The sequence below is a fragment of the Ipomoea nil genome, unplaced genomic scaffold (assembly GCF_001879475.1).
Source record: "Ipomoea nil cultivar Tokyo-kokei standard unplaced genomic scaffold, Asagao_1.1 scaffold0761, whole genome shotgun sequence".
Classification (NCBI taxonomy): domain Eukaryota; kingdom Viridiplantae; phylum Streptophyta; class Magnoliopsida; order Solanales; family Convolvulaceae; genus Ipomoea; species Ipomoea nil.
In genome coordinates this window covers 2225071-2245127 of record NW_017617189.1, presented here as the reverse complement: position 1 = coordinate 2245127, position 20057 = coordinate 2225071, and positions in this window count along the sequence as shown.

The window sequence follows — 20057 nt, the reverse complement described above, 5'->3', positions numbered from 1 at the left end:
ATATTTCCATGACTTGAGTTGACACCCTAAGTTTAAGAGTGGTAAAGCTTTAGGAACCTTCCATTGATTGGACCGATCCTCAAACCATCTTCACTAATAAGCTTATAAGCCCTATCGGTGTAAACTTCCAGGACCACGTAGGGACCATCCCACTTTGAAGTGAACTTGTGACCAATTTTTCTCGTGACAATGATGGGCCTACGAACAACTAGGACTTTGTCCCCAATTTGAAAGGAGCGGGTCCTTACCCTTTTGTTAAAAGCTCTAGACATGCGAGCTCGATAGCACTCCAAGCTTTGTTGCGCTTGCAGACATTTTTCATCCAAGGCTTCTAACTCAGCCAAGCGCAACTTAACATTTATTTCATCAGTGAGGCCCTCTTGTATAGCCAACCTTAAGGAATGTATTTGGCGCTTTAGAAGGAAAGACAGCTTCTACACCATATACCAAAGAGTATAGGGTGCTTTGAGTAGGTGTGCGGTATGTGGTTCTATATGCCCACAATGCTTCTTCCATTCTATCATGCCAGTCTCTTTTCGATTTTGAGACCACTTTTGTAACACCCCACTTTTCTAACTCTTCTATACATCTCTAAACAGTCATTAACATAACTAAGCAGCGGAAAACTAAAAGATAAATAGTGGGAGTGTCACCGCCACAACCACCACTCCTTGGTGATTGCACAGGCTAAAAGGGGTAAAACAAGAAATACGATTAAGTCTGGGTACTAAAAATAAATATTGGAAACGTAAGGGGGAAAAACACCGCCCCAAAAGTGTACAACATCATCAAAGAGTATAAAGTCATAAGTCTAAATCCATAACATAATCATCAACCGAACTAGAGTTTAGATTTCTCTATCTACGAGACTAATCTAACTCGATTTCTTCACACAATTGGGCCCACCTGAAAGGGGTTTTGCAAACAACACATAGACAAATAGGAAAACACCCGTTAGCACGAAGCTAAGTATAACCACACTCAACCATGTAAAGCATTCTAGCATATACTTTGAAAACATTTGATATCTTTATAGCAATAAGCTAATCTCAAATTATCTTAAGATTTATCACATTCTTTCTAGATGTTTGCACTGTATAATATCAGCTGGCATGCTCATGTATGTACAAGACAGTTCACATAGGTTCAACAGCTTATAAACTTCTCAAATAACTTAACAATCAACTCATGCTTACGGATTGGATCATGTTAAAAGACCATATAACAGATGTTTACATGCTTTCACATTCTTATCACATAACTTGATAAGTAGAGCTTCTAATACAACACAATAATCATGCCCAAGGAATATCTTAAGTCAAACTCCTCGTTATACAACCTCTTACGATGCTCTATTCGCATGCAATCACGTATAACATTATGATCATACTTCTCATGCAATCTAATGTAATAATATATTCATACTCATGTGCAATCTAGTGTAACTATATAATCATACTCTTATGCAATTTAGTGCAATAATATACTCATACTCATATGCAATCTCGTTCAACAATAAAATCATACTCTTATGCAATCTAGTGCAACAATATACTCATACTCATATGCAATTTCGTGCAACGATATAATCATATTCACTCATATGCAATCTAGTGCAACAATATACTCATAATCATATGCAATCTAGTGCAACAATATAATCATACTCATATGCAATCTAGTGCAACAATATAATCATACTCATATGCAATCTAGTGCAATAATATACTCATACACTCTTTTATAAATTGGAGTACTTTCTGTGGGGGTCTCTTCGTTACATTCTCGAGTCTCTCTTGACTCTCTTTCTTTCTCTCGAGTCTTTATTAACTCTCTTTCTTGAGTCTCTGTTGACTCTCTTTCTTTCTCTTATACTCGTAGACGGCTTAGGGTTTCACAGAAGTGTGAATTACCCCATCGGGAACGGGATAATTCCGACCCAATATCTCCTACTGTCTACGGAACCAATCTCGTGGCTCAAACTCTGTGGAATCAGGTATTGAACTATTAGTGTGCACACCCCTACCAGGATTCCAAGCTTGGCGGGAAGCTTCCAACCTCGTAACGTGGGAATACACCGCGTTACATATACTGGGACCGCAATGTCCATAAATATCTCCTGAGAGGAACATAGTCCCAACGATATCCTCCAAACCTCACCGATATAGATAATACATAAATATATCTCTCATGCATGCAACAGTTCTATTAATTCTCAATGCATCAAAGAATGATATACCACATGCTTATGGTTTTTGAAAGTATTCTTGGGCTCACGTTGGCCCCTTATGCATTTTTTAAATATGGCTCATGTGAAATGTCAAAATGCTCTATAACATGCTTCTAAATCATGTATAAACTAACATGAAGTATTCAAGAATATAAAATCATGCTCAGTTTACAACATAGCAATTTCTATATAAATCACTCAACAAAATATGCTTTGTTTCTCATTGATCAAATATCACAATTTAGTCATGCTTTCATAATAAATCATATTCTCAAATGATCATGCTTCTCTACTAAATCAAATAACATCATATTTGCAAAGCCAAGCATTCTTCATATATAGAGAACTAAGCAATTATGCACTGTGTGGAAACTCTTCAATAAATCCTTCACATCCTAATCATTTTTAATTCAAATTCAACGAAATAAAAGCCACAACGTGCGTCGAGACGATCCCGAAGAGTCGAGCCACAAGGGCCCGTAACACTCAGTCTGAAACAACACGTAGCTGAGCCACAAGGGCCCGGCCATTGCACAAAATCCCTCACAGATCAAACTCAGGGACCTGGGGCGAGACTCCTCATGGTCCGCCCCATGAGCCCCGTTAAAGCGCCGGGACTAGGCAACCGCCCTCCTCTAGGGCCGTGCCCTATCCATGTGCCACCATGGCTCTAGCCGGCGGCCCTCCTGATGGGCGGCGGCTAGGGCCGTCCCTCTGATCTGGTGCACACTATGTTGTGCACCAGATGATATTTCTCCTGCAAAAACTCATCCAAACAAGTCCAAAACAATCTCAACAACTCACAAACACATACTAAATCACTTCTAAGCATGAACACATCAAAAACTCATAGTTTCTACTCATTTCTATTCATAACTAAGGCTTCACAGAGCCAAAACTTAAAGAGGAATCCATGGGGTTATACCTCTTGTCGTCTAATATTCTTGCTTGGATCTCTTCTTCATCCTTACCTAGCTTGAGCCTCCTTCACCACCTATACTTCCCAAACACACCATATAACCTTAGCCTAGAACCTCAAAGACTAAAGGAAACTAGAAGAGAAAAGAGGCTAGAAATGAAGGATGAACAAGCTTACTGTGATGTTGTTTCTCTCCTTGTTCTTGGCAGACAAAATGGTGAGGAAGATGCAAAGAATGAGATCAGGGAATCAAGATGGAATAAGGTGGTTTATATAGGGTTCAAAACCCTAGGATGATTCACAATGATTGGTTGAGGACAAAGGGGTAATTCCACAAGCTAAAAGATTGGTTGTCTTGTGGTCCACCATGCAACATGAACCACAGGCTAAAATGCTATCTTCTATTACTTTGGGGTTGAAAGTGAATTTTCCCAAAAGCTATTTGGATGAACACTTGTTCAAAAATCCTTTTTGAATTCTCCCGATCTCACTCAGATAAAATTCTCGATTTAAATCTTGGTACGCGAAGTACCCGAAAACATAGAAATTTTCGAATAGAATTCATTTCTTCGGTGTCGAATTAATTTTAAAATGCGACGAAATTATTTTATACAACCACCGATTGATCGCAAAAAAAAAAAAAAAATATAATGGAGTGAAAAAGCTACTTTGGGATTTCTTAATACTGGATTTATAAAATGAAATTTTGGATTGTTACACCCTATCCCCCTTAAAAGAAGTTTCGTCCCGAAACTTAGAAGAAACGGAGGAATCAAGTTCTCGAAGAGAAAATGTGATATAACCAAAAGGTTGGAATTTTCTGTTGGAAGACTTGGGAAAGATTTAGGAATCTCTGAGTTCTTATCTATCTTATCTAAAATCTAAACAACTGCACCAACGAATCTATAACTGAACTTAAGAGCTTAACTAGTTACCTTGATTAAAGCCTCCCGAGGAATCGCCTGGTGGCATGTAGCTCGGATCCCAACCATAGGGAGTCCATCTTTGTACGTTCTCAATCCCCATCCTTTGTTCCATGACTGCTGCCTTTTGATCAAAGTTGGCAAAACCATAACTCACTTGAACATTCAAATTGTCAAAACGGTTGTTGATCATAGCATAAAGATCCTCATAAGTAGGTCCATGTGGCCCACTCATGTACTCCTGCGGTACTCTCTGCTGCGTCGTTGTAAATGGTGCTCCCTCATGACTCATGCCAACTCCCGAATCGGTTCCCATTGCAACCCTTTCTCCACTAGCCTCAGCTATATGTCCTGATTCGGTTCCAACACTCGACCACTTTCTTTGTGGTACATTCCAACTAACCACAAGTGTCATCTTCTCGTCCAATGGCTTCTTAGCAATGTCAGCTAGAGTCAAATACTTGTTCTCAGCAACCTAATACAGCTCATAATATCTTAAATTGACGACATTCAGAGCCGACCTAGTAGTCCTTTGGATCCTTTCTCCCAACTCAGGTAAATTCATCTTTTTGAAAACCCAACTCAACATCATGCCATAGGGCAGATTCTTCCTGTTCTTTGCTTTAAAGTAAGCCATGTGCTTAAGAATCAAAACTGGAAAGTTAATAGCACGATCAAATCTCAACATGAATGCAATGGTACATGTCCAACTACCAATCTCTATAGAGTTGGTCCTACACGGAAACAAGCACTCTTCTATCAACAAAACTAGCAATTTCTTTTCTCCAGTCAAAGTAGGTTTATCGGGACGATATTCCTTAGAGAACTCTTCCCTACTCCCCGTCATGTATCTCAAATACTCTTGATGAGTCAACCCCGTGTGGGCAACCCAATCATCCCTGTCATACATATCCAGTCCATCCAACGGCAAGTCAAACCAATTTGACAATTTCTGCGGTGTCAATTCTACTTTCCTTCCTCTCACATTAGAGACAATCGAGGTTACTCCTTTCTTATGTTTTGTGGACAAATTCTCATAGAATTCAATCACTAAATTAGGGTAAATTTCCTCTTGGATTCTCAAAAATTTTCTCAACAAACCTTGATTCTCCAAAATACTGTTAAAATCTTCATAAAATAATTCGGGGAAATAGGTTTTACCTCCTATTACTGAGTAGGTAGGTGCTTCCTGACTAGTTCCCTCGACTTGTTGTTTCCCCCTCACCATTGTGGTCCAAGCTTTGTGGTCTTGATCTTGTTGAAGCTGCAAAGAATGCTCCAACTAGTATTTTTCTCGTACTTAGTACGTTTTAGGGAAGACACTCTTGAAATTTCCTTGATAAAAGATGTTGCTTTAGACAAGATAAGTTTTTGGTTGAGGTTGAGGCAGTGTACAGCGAAGAAGAGAAGAAGAAGATGATGTGAATCTAATCTCTCAACTTTGCAAGAAATAACTCAAGGGTTTAGGGGGGTGGGGCTTGGCAGCGGCTCTCCCAATAGCCCGCGCCAAGGCCCGTTGTCAGCAAAGCTGACACGGCCCCCAGGTCACTGACCATTACGTGGTCCGTGACCACGTTCCGTCGCACGAAACGGGTCCCGTTCCGGCCCATGGCCTAGACCCGCCACTAGGTCGGGTTAACCGGGTCGGATTCGGTTCGACCCCAAATCAAAATCGGTCTTCCGACTTTGTCAAATCTTCAAATCGGGTCAAAACTGAGTGTAGTCCTTCACTTTTGGACATTTCACTTCCTTTAGTCAATCCTTTGACTTCCCAACTCCTCTTTCGGGATTTGCTCGAACTAATACCAACTCGGAACGAATCTTCGTCTAATTCTTTCTTAACGAAGATGGATTCTTTCTATTCTTACTTTACTTGGGTAGAACGCTATTTCTAAAATTATTTCTTTTAACATGAACTCTAATCGTTCCCTAACGATTTTTCATTGTTACTCATATCTCCTTTCATCCTTCTAATCCTCTTGTTCACTAATTCGTAGCATTCAAATCTAAGCTTTACTCTAAAGCAACTCAATTAGCTTTTAAATTTCCAAAACTCATAGATTAGCACATCTTTTAGCACCTTGAAACAACTTGTAACAGTTTCTCAAGCATGCACATCTATTAAGCATCCAAGCAAAAGTAACGCACTCATACCAAGTTAGAGTGTTACCTTTCTCGAGCTTGAGATCTCCAACCTGAGTCTGTCCCATGACCATGATCCTCCCTGGTCCAACTTCTCCGGTACGTCCTCGTCGCGCTTCACCTCATCCCTGACTCCCATTTCTGTGTGGACCTCCTCTCGGTGGGTAGCCACGTCCCATAGCTTGATTCGGCGCCTGGTTGATCGGACCTCTAGTTGGCTGCCTCAGGTTCGTACCATGGGATCCCTCCGTCTTCGGGGAACGACAAATAGCGGCTCTGTGACTCGGCTTTCCACACCGGAAGAAAACTATAGGCGATCCTCCACAAGTGGTCTTAGGATGATCCTTGCCACATCTCGGGCATACCGAAGTCCCCTCTCTCGGTGGTCCTCCAGCTCCAGCTCCTTGTCTCATAGTCATACTTCTCCTTTCCCCTCTTCTATGATCAAGTCTACTCGTCGGATTGAACCTGGGTCCCTTTTTCACCCACTTCCTCATTTCAATCATGGACACCACTCCCATGCTTGGTAGTTCCGGATCACTTTTGAATGATACGTACTTTCCCTTCGGTCCTCTCAATACGACTTCTCTTTCTTCACATCAGATCTTGGCCTTGTGCTTGCCTAACCAATCCATACCTAGGATCGCGTCCATACCTTCCAATTCCATTTTAATGAAGTCCCCGAGAAAAATCACTCCCGCTATCTCCACGGGCAAGCCCTCTAAGATATCTTTCCAAACAATCGATCTTCCGGATGCTTATCTTCCTTTGACTGGTAGGCTGCCATCCAAACTCTTTCACCATTGCCAAGGATATGAAGGATTTGGTAGATCCAGAATCGAAAAGCACCGTAGCAAGTGCGCGATTTATCCGAAACATCCCCGTGATTAGCTCCGATGGTATGGCGGAATCTAGACGAGTGGTGAGCACTCTCCCTTGGGCCCCTTCTCCTTTGGTCACTTCACAGAGCGTTTGGTTGCGTGCCGTGATCTTTCTGGACACATCACCGCCACCGTTATTCCTATTGAGTACAGTAGCTCCTATGGTCTGGGTCAACTGGGTGAGCTGGCGCAGACTCTCCGTCAAATCCGTGGATGACGACGCTCCGGGTCCTGAGGAGCGAGGAAATTCCTCTCTAACTCTTCACGGCGGCATCGCGGAACTCTTTGAACATGACGAGAACAGATCATTCTCATTAGCACGACTAAAAGTTAGCTGATTCTAACTTCTCAAGCTTAAGACAAACTTGCAACAAGCAAATCATACTAAGCAACAAAGGCATCTCTTCTACTTTAACAACTTAGCAAGAACAACTTCTCTTCTAAGCTTAAACTTTCAAACTCTTGGTTTTTCTCTTTCAACTACTCTCTTTACTTCTCTACTTTACTCGAAGCAGTTAACAAAGGCATAACAAGCACATTGGTAAATCATATGAACGAGGCACAAGTATAAACTCTTATACTTCTACATTAGCACTTTGCACAAAACTTCCACTTTCAAACTTTAGCTTTCATAATCTCAACTTTTAACTTCCACTCTGGCTTCTCACAGAAAAACTTCTCTGTTTCACATTCAAAGGATATAAACGAGCACTTTAAACACATTGATAAAGCACAAAACGTATAAGCAAACACAAAGGAACTCACGACCTCATCGCGTTCCTAACTGATACTTAGAGTTTCTCTTAACTCTGATTCTCATACTTAGTCACTGGACTTAGAGTCTTTCTCATCTCAATTTTCATAACTTAGGGCTCTTTCCCTATTCTAATCCTTCTTAGGATTTCCACTTATCATTCTCTTCTTATCTTGTCTTTCTTAAGATTTCCCCATATTATTGTATATTGATGATTTGTGATATTATTATTGATGATTGGTGGGATGATTCCATGGGTGATCTTGATGATGAGAGGTTCTTGATAATTATGGTGTTCTTGATGATTATATGACGTTCTTGATGATTATATGGTGTTCTTGATGTTCTTAATGATTATATGAGGTTCTTGATATCTATATGATATTCTTACCGAATCTTGATTTTGGAAGATGAATTGTGTTCTTGTTGATTTAAAAATAATTAGAACCCTAGGTTATATCGTGGAATTCGTATGGAATTATTCTTGGTATATTGGGTGGGAATTCGCATGATTGGGTGTTGATTATGTTTAGAAAAGCATGATAGGTTATGTGCCGTATGTTTCTTGATTTTGATCCGTTAATTGTCTACGTGTGTTATCAATTGCGTTTGAAAGTGTCTAAGTATGGTTTCTGGTTCCACAAAGGTTCCCGGGACATTTTTGGTGAAAAAGAGTCAGTGGGGGGTAGGTGGGGGTAGGGGACCCGCCACCTACCCACGGCCAAAAGAGGCCTCGCCAGCAGCGGGCAGCTGCCCGCCGGGCACCCGCTGCCCGGAACAGTGCCGCCGCCGGGCAGCCGGCGGGTGACCCCTCACCCACCGGCTACCCGCTGGTTTGTACCCCACCTTGGGATTTTGGCTTCCCCGTTTGATGTTCCCCCGACCCCCGTGGTGCCCCAACGGACTCCGTCTATCGTACCTATGTCTAGTTTGATATTTCGGGCACCGTTCGTAGGTTGTATGAGTCTTATATATTGCATGCTAGTTAAATTGGTATCCCGTTGACCTAGGTGAAAGAAGTATGAACCCCTTAGGATTATTCTTAGTATGTGAAGGATCACGCATAGGTTTTGTTATACGTTTTCTCCCACTTCCCAATGTGTTAATGTAGGTTGCATGTGCTTGCTATGTGTTATGTGTGCATGATACCCCAATTCGGTTGCGATCGAATTGGTTATTCCTGAGCTGCGGTTCAGAAGCTGGCTGCGGTCAGATTTACACTCTTGGGCTGCGGTCCACCGTTTGGTTGCGATAAAACGTTTCTACATGAGCTGTGGTTCATATTTCCTGGATGCGGTCAGATGACACACTCTTGGGCTGCGGTCCACTGTTTGGTTGCGATCAAACTATGATGAGCTGCGGTTCATCGGTCGGTTGCGATCGACCCCTCCGTGTTGCGATACGGGGCAGGGTGCTGCGGGGCCGTGTCAGAGCTATATGCGCTGACCCTCATGTATGGGCATGCGATTGGTCCTGTGGCGCCAACAAAGTGTGCTATGTGATCAGATATGGATGAGTTGTTGTTTTGAGTGTCTTGGGGATGTGACTATGGGATTTATACTGGGAATCGTATATGTTGGGTTATGATTATTAATTGTGCTTATCTTTACCTGTCTTGCCTATTTGTAAACTGTATATGCTTGGTATTACTGTTGTCTGTGCTTAGCTCTATCTGTCGAGTCTATCCCTGTTTTAAAAGCTAGAGTCTCGTAGGATATATCCTCATGCTTCAAAATGGTTTTCGTATATCTATATATATGTCTATATGTATTGTATTTCAACGCGTTGGAGTGGGTTACCAGCATCTCTCACTGAACAGATATATTTGGCTTTCAGGCACAGACGAGTAGTTCACTGGAGCGCGCTAGAAGCTTGGGGCATAGCTTAGATAGTTTTTCCTTTCGGCCTGCGTGCCATGATTTAGTATTGATACTGATTGAGGTTTTAGAATTTAGCATGTGCACCTGAGTTCTCTTACTCGGGTGTGGCATAGCACCCCGTACTCTTGTATCGTATTTTGGGATTTAATGAGATTCTATCTTTATTATATAAGTTTTAAAAGTCTTGAAAATCTAGGGTGTTACAGTTGGTATCAGAGCCTAAGTTTGACCCTAGGATAAGACTATTAGGACAGACCTTGGGACATAGACTTGAACTTTAGGTACTTAGGGACATAGGATTCGGGAATCCTAGGACGCGCAGTGAGATTGTGAGACCTACACATAACCTCCCCTCACTTTATCCCTCCCCCATCTAAAGAGAACTTTCGAGAGAAAAGCACCAAGCTCTAACTTAACATTCCTATAAACATTGACCCAGAAAGACGACAGCATGGCGCCAAACAGAAGACAATCAGGGACTCCAGAACCCGTGACTCACGACCCCTTGACCCAAACGCTACAACAACTAACGCAAGTCGCCCAGGCACTAAGCGACGTAGCTCTTCGCAACAACAGGCCCCCGCCTCCTCCATCAAACACGAACTCAGACGTCGCCCGAAAAGTTTCAAATCATCGACCACCCACGTTCTCAGGAGAAGAGGACCCCGTGATCCTGGAGGAATGGATCCGGACCCTCGACAAAATTCTCGGGTTAGTGGAATGACCAGAAGAACGTCGCGTGGAGATAGCCTCGTTCTACCTCGGACACGAGGCCGATCTTTGGTGGATCCACGAGGGTCCCGCTTACCAACAAGAACCAGGGTTCAATTGGGAAAACCTCAAAACACGACTACGAGAACGATTCTACCCAACACACGTAAAAGCATCTATGTACGAAGAGTTCCTCCATCTAAAACAAGGGACAGCCACCGTCATGGAATACCACAAGCGATTCCTCGAACTAGCGCGCTTCGCACCAGAGCTAGTCCCCATCGAAGTAACCAAAATTGAAAGATTCATCTCGGGCCTCAACTTCGAAGCCCGAAAAGCACTAGTGGTAAGCAGACCTCGGACACTCAACGAGGCTTACTCCAGTGCCGCCAATCTCTATCGAATCCAACTACTCCAGCGCGGGGTTCAGGAACAGATACGAAAAATGAACACCCGAGGGGGAGCACCACGGGTAAAAAGAACAAGGAACGACACCAACACAAGACCAAGCAACCTGACCATCCAAAGACCGTCCCTAGGGAACAATGAAGCAAACCCAAGAAGCTTCCCTTGCCCAAAATGCAACAAAAGCCATAGAGGAAAAGATTGCATGGGCAATCCCTGGCGATGCTTCAACTGCGGAGAAGAAGGGCACAAGGCCTTCCAGTGCACTCAACCCCAAAGGCCACGCCCCACCACCATGGGTCAACACGGAGGCACCACCCACCAAGGGAACTACCGCGCTCCCGGGAAAATATTCGTCATGAGCCGCACTCATGCCGACCTCGGGAACGAGAGCAACCACGAGGAAGGGAACCTAACCCTAGAAGACGAGGACCATACAAACCCCGCGGAAGGAAATCAAGAGGACGAGTTCTGTCTAGGATAGTTCAGTGATTTCCTTGTAATCACCTCCGTAGTAGAATTACTTACTTAGCTTCATTACTTCGGAAATATTATAAATAAAAGATTAGTTCGAAATTCGGTCCTACTTACGGGGGTAGAACTAAAACTATACAAACTAGCCAAGCCCTCACTACTAGAAGACAAAAGAAGGAAAGAAAACAAGGGCCCCATCATCAAAGAACCTAGTGTTATTAATGGGAATTGAACCCTTGACCTCCCACTCACAAGATCAAGGTCTTAACCACTAGACTAAGGGTGTTTCTTGAAACCTCAAGGGAACACTCCCTTGTTAAAGCCCCTACAAATCCCTAAAACCCACAAAATCCCCAAATCAAAAACCCTTCTTCTTCCCCTTCTTCTTCTTCTCCCTCACTTTCTCCCCTTCCCTCTCCTACACACCTCCCCGCCACCCCAAACACCGAACCAGCAGCCCCATTCGATCGCCGCCCACGGCCGGAGCCGCCCAGATGGCGCCCCACCGCACACCGCCGTCGCCGCCCGGAAGCAACCCGCAACGCCTCCGCCTCCCGCCACTCGCCTGAAGCGCCCCCGCTGCCACGCTCGCCACCACCACTAGCCTGGTTCAAAAGCCACCGCCGCCCCCCCCCCCCCCCCCTCCCCCCTCGCCAAACCGTCACCGGAGTCGAGCCTCGCCGCCGCCCCGTCGCCGGAAACTTTCACCGAGACCCCGCCGAAAACTTGCCGGAAAACACCACCTAGACGAAAACCCAAAATGCCGAAAAAGCCCCTCGGAACCCGTTCCCCGGAATGGAGCAACGCCGATTATACCGTAATCGGAGGTAAAGCCCTTGAACCCGACCAATTTTCTCCGGAATTGGTTGATATGCTTAATCACCAAGGACTTTTGGATACGTATCTCGCCATCAAGGGGGATACGTACCCCGAATTGGTGAAAGAATTCTATCAACATCTAGTAGCCACCAAACAGGGTGATAAGCTAGAAATCACCACCAAGGTCCGAGGCAAGGAACTCATACTCTCCGAAGGCCGCCTGGCCAAGCTCTTGAAATTGACCACCACGGGTGTGTCAAGCTACGACCGAAAGGGGTGGATTGATACCCAAAGCACGGGGTACAAAGACTATCTCGGGTACCTACTCGAGAAAGAGGAAGGATTCACCTCGGCCATATGACCGAATAGGAAATGGCTAACGGCGGAACAAAAGATATTGGTTATGATTGTAACCGATAGCCTCTTGCCCACAAACAATAAGAGCAAGGACGTGGGGAGTTTAGAGTGCACTTTTGCCTATCTTTTGAAACACAAAATCAAGTTCAACCTGCCGGCCCTCATGCTAAAACACATGGAGTTTGCAAAATAAGCAACCGACTTAGCCTACCCTACGAGATGATCCTAAGTTGGATCATGGAGAAAAAGGGGGTAGACCTAAGCCACACTGAGGTCAACCGCAAACGTAGGGGTGTTAGCGAACAGAGCTTTCGACAAACTACTCGTGTTCGTGTTCGGTAAGCGTTTGTTTATGTTCGTTTGTTAAGGTAAATGAACATTAACAAACAAAATTTAGAGCTCGGTTAATAAACGAACAGAGCTTGAACAGTTGTAAGCTCGTTTGCTAAGAGATTGTGAACAAGTTCGTTTGTGTTCGTTTACTAATGTTCGTGAACAAGCACGTTTATGTTCGTTTAATAATGTTCGTGAACAAGCTCGTTTGTGTTCGTTTAATAATGTTCGCGAACATGTTCACAAACATATATTATATTATATTATATTAGTTTTGTAGTTGTGTTGTTTGTTTGATTATTGTTCGTGAACGTATATTATTTATTGTTCACGAACGAATTGTGATCATAAACATGTGCAGGTGTTTGTTTATTAAGTATTCATGAACGTAAATGAATATGTTCGTGAACGTGCTTGTTAATGAACATGTTTGTTAACGTTAACGAACACGTTTGCGAACGTGTTCACGAACGTTAACAAACACATTCGCGAACATGTTCGTTAACGTTAACGAACACGTTCGTGAACCTGTTCGCGAACGTTAACAAACACTAACGAACGCTTAACAAACGAACACGAACATGATTTTTAAAAACCTTAACAAACGAACACGAACACGAACACTCCAAATTCCTTAACAAACGAACACGAACAACCTCCGTTCGTTTATGTTCGGTTCGTTAACAGCCCTACGCAAACGGCATGATCTTTAACGCCCAGAACCTCCGCCGCAATGATATCTACTACACTGAAGGGGGACTTACCTCACCCTCGAAGAAATTTGCCTAAAACCCGAGGAGGAGCGAAGAGAATTGGTCGATCGACTGGACATTTCGAACAAAAAGCTCAAACGAGCAATGCAAGATTGTGGGGGTACGGAGGGAAATGAGGACCAAGAGGAGGAGGACGAGCCTAACCCATCATTGCACCCACAATCGGGAGGGAACCCAAGGGAGCAAAACGAGGACTCGATCAATGAGCGCATACTCGCACAACTCAACCGGCAAAACCAAATCATGGAGGAAGGGTTCTCATCCTTGATCCGTACGACACGCGCACTAGATCAGAGGGTGGCAGCAATCGAGGCCACCTTGGGCACTCGCGGGGCGTCCAGCTCAGGAGCAGGAGACCGAGGTAGACCCAAAACCTTTCTATCACAACACCACCAGAAATCCAGTCTACCCCAGCTAAGGCAAAACGTGGGGCCACATTCCTAACCGGGAGGCCAAGATGCGGGATGCCTAGGGGTGAAAGAATGAATTAACACACCGGGCTTCAGGGACAAAGCCCCTCGTAAGGGGGGGAGAGTGTAACACCCCGTGTTACGACCCCTAAAACCGATTAATCATTTAACCAATTCCCCAGAAGGAAGAATTAAATTACAATAATTAATTAAGAAAAGGCCCACCATAGTCCATGGGCCCTTATCCCTAAACCCAATCCCTAGTCCTAAAAGGAATAGAGTTAGCAAACCTATAGTAATTAGGCCCTAAGTAAGACTCTTAGATATATAAATAGGGAACATAAGGAGGCACCTAGAACTCCCACCACAATAATCCGTCACCACACAAGAAGTTCCAAGAATTCCCCTAGGAGAAATCAAGAAAGAAGAAAGCTTCAAGAAAGACCCTTCATAGCCAAGGAATTAATTAAGGCTAAAAGGTAACTCATGTCTCAACAAAACCTATTTTCATAGCTATGATTCCCCTCTTAGGATTTCCCCATATTATTGTGTATTGATGATTTGTGATATTATTATTGATGATTGGTGGGATGATTCCATGGGTGATCTTGATGATGAGAGGTTCTTGATAATTATGGTGTTCTTGATGATTATATGACGTTCTTGATGATTATATGGTGTTCTTGATGTTCTTAATGATTATATGAGGTTCTTGATATCTATATGATATTCCTACCGAATCTTGATTTTGGAAGATGAATTGTGTTCTTGTTGATTTAAAAATAATTAGAACCCTAGGTTATATCGTGGAATTCGTATGGAATTATTCTTGGTATATTGGGTGGGAATTCGCATGATTGGGTGTTGATTATGTTTAGAAAAGCATGATAGGTTATGTGCCGTATGTTTCTTGATTTTGATCCGTTAATTGTCTACGTGTGTTATCAATTGTGTTTGAAAGTGTCTAAGCATGGTTTCGGGTTCCACAAAGGTTCCCGGGGAGTTTTTGGTGAAAAAGAGTCAGTGGGGGGTAGGTGGGGGTAGGGGACCCGCCACCTACCCACGGCCAAAAGAGGCCTCGTCGGCAACGGGCAGCCGGCAGGCGGGCAGCTGCCCGCCAGGCACCCGCTTCCCGGAACAGTGCCGCCGGCGGGTGACCCCTCACCCACCCTACCCGTTGTTTTTTACCCCACCTTGGGATTTTGGCTTCCCCGTTTGATGTTCCCACGACCCCCGTGGTGCCCCAACAGACTCCGTCTATCGTGCCTATGTCTAGTTTGATATTTCGAGTACCGTTCGTAGGTTGTATGAGTTTTATATATTGCATGCTAGTTGAATTGGTATCCCGTTGACCTAGGTGAAAGAAGTATGAACCCCTTAGGATTATTCTTAGTATGTGAAGGATCACGCATAGGTTTTGTTATACGTTTTCTCCTCCTTCCCAATTTGTTAATGTGGGTTGCATGTGCTTGCTATGTGTTATGTGTGCATGATATCCCAATTCGGTTGCGATCGGATTGGTTATTCCTGAGCTGCGGTTCAGAAGCTAGCTGCGGTCAGATTTACACTCTTGGGCTGCGGTCCACCGTTTGGTTGTGATCAAATGTTTCTACATGAGCTGCGGTTCATATTTCCTGGATGCGGTCAGATGACATACTCTTGGGCTGCGGTCCACTGTTTGGTTGCGATCAAACTATGATGAGCTGCGGTTCATCGGTCGGTTGCGATCGACCCCTCCGTGTTGCGATACGGGGCAGGGTGCTGCGGGGCCGTGTCAGAGCTATATGCGCTGACCCTCATATATGGGCATGCGATTGGTCTTGTGGCGCCAACAAAGTGTGCTATGTGATGAGATATGGATGAGTTGTTGTTATGAGTGTCTTGGGGATGTTACTATGGGATTTATACTGGGAATCGTATATGTTGGGTTATGATTATTAATTGTGCTTATCTTTACCTGTCTTGCCTATTTGTAAACTGTATATGCTTGGTATAACTGTTGTTTGTGCTTAGCTCTATCTGTCGAGTCTATCCATATTTTAAAAGCTAGACTCTCGTAGGATATATCCTCATGCTTCAAAATGGTTTTCGTATATCTATATACATGTCTATATGTATTGTATTTCAACGCGTTGGAGTGGGTTACCAGCATCTCTCGCTGAACAGATATATTTGGCTTTCAGGCACAGACGAGTAGTTCACTGGAGCGCGCTAGAAGCTTGGGGCGTAGCTTAGATAGTTTTCCCTTTCGGCCTGCGTGCCATGATTTAGTATTGATACTAACTGAGGTTTTAGAATTTAGCCTGTGCACCTGAGTTCTCTAGCTCGGGTGTGGCATAGCACCCCGTACTCTTGTATCGTATTTTGGGATTTAATGAGATTCTATCTTTATTATATAAGTTTTAAAAGTTTTGAAAATCTGGGGTGTTACAATTATGATCATACTTCTCATGCAATCTAATGTAATAATATATTCATACTCATGTGCATTCTAGTGCAACAATATAATCATAATCTTATGCAATTTATTGCAATAATATACTCATACTCATATGCAATCTCGTGCAACGATATAATCATACTCACTCATATGCAATCTAGTGCAACAATATACTCATACTCATATGCAATCTAGTGCAACTATATAATCATACTCATATGCAATCTAGTGCAACAATATAATCATACTCATATGCAATCTAGTGCAACAATATACTCATACACTCTTTTATAAATTAGAGTACTTTCTGTGGAGGTCTCTTCATTCCATTCTCGAGTCTCTCTTGACTCTCTTTCTTTCTCCCGAGTCTTTATTGACTCTCTTTCTTGAGTCTCTGTTGACTCTCTTTCTTTCTCTTATACTCGTAGACGGCTTAGGGTTTCACAGAAGTGTGAATTACCCCATCGGGAACGGGATAATTCCGACCCAATATCTCCTACTGTCTACGGAACCAATCTCGTGGTTCAAACTCTGTGGAATCAGGTATCGAACTATTAGTGTGCACACCTCCTACAAGGATTCCAAGCCTGGCGAGAAGTTTCCAACCTCGTAACGTGGGAATACGCCGCGTTACATATACTGGGACCGCAATGTCCATAAATATCTCTCGAAAGGGACATAGTCCCAACGGTATCCTCCAAAACCTCGCCGATATAGATAATACATAAATGTATCTCTCATTCATCAATCTCATGCATGAAACAATTCTATTACTTCTCAATGCATCAAAGAATGATATACCACATGCTTATGGTTTTTGAAAGTATTTTTGGGCTCACGTTGGCCCCTTATGCATTTTTGAAATATGGCTCATGTGAAATGTCAAAATGCTATATAACATGCTTTTAAATCATGTATAAACTAACATGAAGTATTCAAGAATATAACATCATGCTCGGTTTGCAACATAGCAATTTCTATATAAATCACTCAACAAATATGATTGGCTAAAGTTTCATCCCGCACCCTGAACTATATCGGATTATTCATGCCGCACCCTCAACTTTCATAAGGTCCATTTAGGTTCACAAACCATTAATGTTTTTTCGCCTAGAACTTTTTGCAGGTTACCCAGTTATCATGATGACGTGGCACCGGTTATTAGCTGATGTGTACTTTCTTTTGTGTTGTAGTGGACCCTATATTCCTAAATAAATCATTTTAGATTGGTTTCTTCATCAAGAACAAACTTCCTCTGGGCAATTACGCTTGATTTTTTTTCTCGTTCTTGCTCAATAATTTGACGGTGGCGTGCACGGCGGAGGAGACCAGAAGACTTCATGGCCTCATGGGGCATATGGCCATTGGAGAACAAGTTGAGAGGTAAGTTATGTAAAGGGAGGGAAGAAGAAGATGGTACGTGGATATATATGTAGGCAAACCATTTGTTGCGGCGGCTTCCACTTCCGACGGTGGCTCATTCACCGGGCGGCGGCTCTTCCTCATGCAGTAGCAATCTTTCATAGGTTGCATGGACGATATTCATGCAATGACAGAAATATTCATGCTAAATAGTTCTATCAGAATGGTTAGACAAGGTTTCATACTTTCATTATGAACAGGGGAGCTAAAGGTGTTTATGCACATTTTTAAGCGCCCAGAGCTTACCTTAAAAAACAAAAACAAAAACAATAAAAAAAATAAAAAACAAAAAGTTTCTATTGATAAGTAAGCACAAAATGAAATGAGTATGTAAATGCTCATCGAGTGTAAAATAATTATCCAATAAATTGTTCAGGCGTATTGCGTGTGTGTGTGTGTATATATATATATATATATATATATATATATATATATATATATATATATATATATATATATATATATATATATATATAGAGAGAGAGAGAGAGAGAGAGAGAGAGAGAGAGAGTTAATGCCATTTGAAGTCCCCCGAGTATAGTGATTTTGTCACGTTTAGTCCTAAACTTTCAATTTGACCATTTGTAGTCCTTCGACTTTCAAATTTAACCATTCGTGGTCCAAGTTAACCACCTCCTTCAAGTTTTGAAATTTAACCAGTCGTGGCCCTCTTGAAAGGACCATGGTTGGTTAAAATTTAATAGTTGAAGGACCATGGGCGGTAAACTTAGACCACAGATGGTTAAATTTGAAAGTCGAAGGATCACAGATGGCTAATTTGAAAGTTTAGGACTAAACATGACAAAACCACTATACTCGGAGGACCTCGGATGGTAATAACTCTATATATATATATATATATATATATATATATATATATATATATATATATATATATATATATATATATATATATATATATATATATTGCAAACTGGCAACTTTATGAATCTGAAATGTACTTTTTGCCAAGGAAATGATATATACCATTAAACGCCCAAACATATCCCAATTTATGTGTATCTACATGAGATGATCTAAGATCTAAACAAACCTCAACTAGGACATTTTTACTCAGGAAACAATGTTGTCGTTAAGGGAAAGTCAAGCATGTTTATCAGCTAAGCTTTTAGCCTGCTCAACGTTCCATTGAACTTCCATCGTATCAGCAGCTTTCGTCTTAAATGCATCTGGTAATTCAAAAAGATGAAAACCTCTGTCTCGTCCATCTCAAGAATCAAGCAAGAATTTTGAAGCTATGCAACTGCAGCCAGCCAGCCACTACCGTCGGAAGTGGAAGTCGCCGGAAGCTATGCAGCAGCAGCGCTGGAGAAGGTGTTAGAAAAAGAAGAAAAAAAAGTCCAAGTTAACGTAAATTACCTGTAACCTGTAGGTAACTTGTGAAAAATGCTAGATGGAAAAAAGTTAATGGTTTGTGAATCTAAATGGACCTTATGAAAGTTCAGGGTGTGGCATAAATAATCCGATATAGTTCATGGTGCGGGATGACAAAATGATCCAACCAAACGATGGAATAGGTCTATTCCAAGAAAAGAAATGTTATTCCATTCCTGACCTATTCAATGAACCAAACATGCCATAATAGTAAATATGAACACAATTGAAATGTACTCATTCTTCAATATCAATTTTTTTCTTCTTCTCAAAAGATGAATCTTCAATATCATAACTATATATCAACTTAATCACACTTCAAGCAATGGAAATTATATATTAATAACAAGTACTTAAGTAAAAAATAATGGCACTATACAATATAATCGTGATCACTTATCATCAAATCTCTAAACATTCCAATTCAATAAAAATTAAAAAAAAAAAAATCAACAAACGGCATTATTACTAGAAATTCAAAATGACCATGGTCTTTTGTCGGCAAGTATCTAACACTTGAATACATAGAATTTTAATCATTAGAGGTATGCTTGTTATTTCTTTTTTATACGGAGTAATAAATATGAAAGTTGTTAAAATATAATGAACATTATTTCATTTGCCTAGTCAGTAGTCACCAAACACAATAGGTCAATAGTAATGGCTACGTAATATAGGAAAACTATGGGGAAATTCATTGACATTTGACCAAAATGCACATAGTAAACCGAATTCCACCGGAAAATCCAACCGGAGTACTAAAACTAGGAGCCGGCCGGTTGGCCGGTT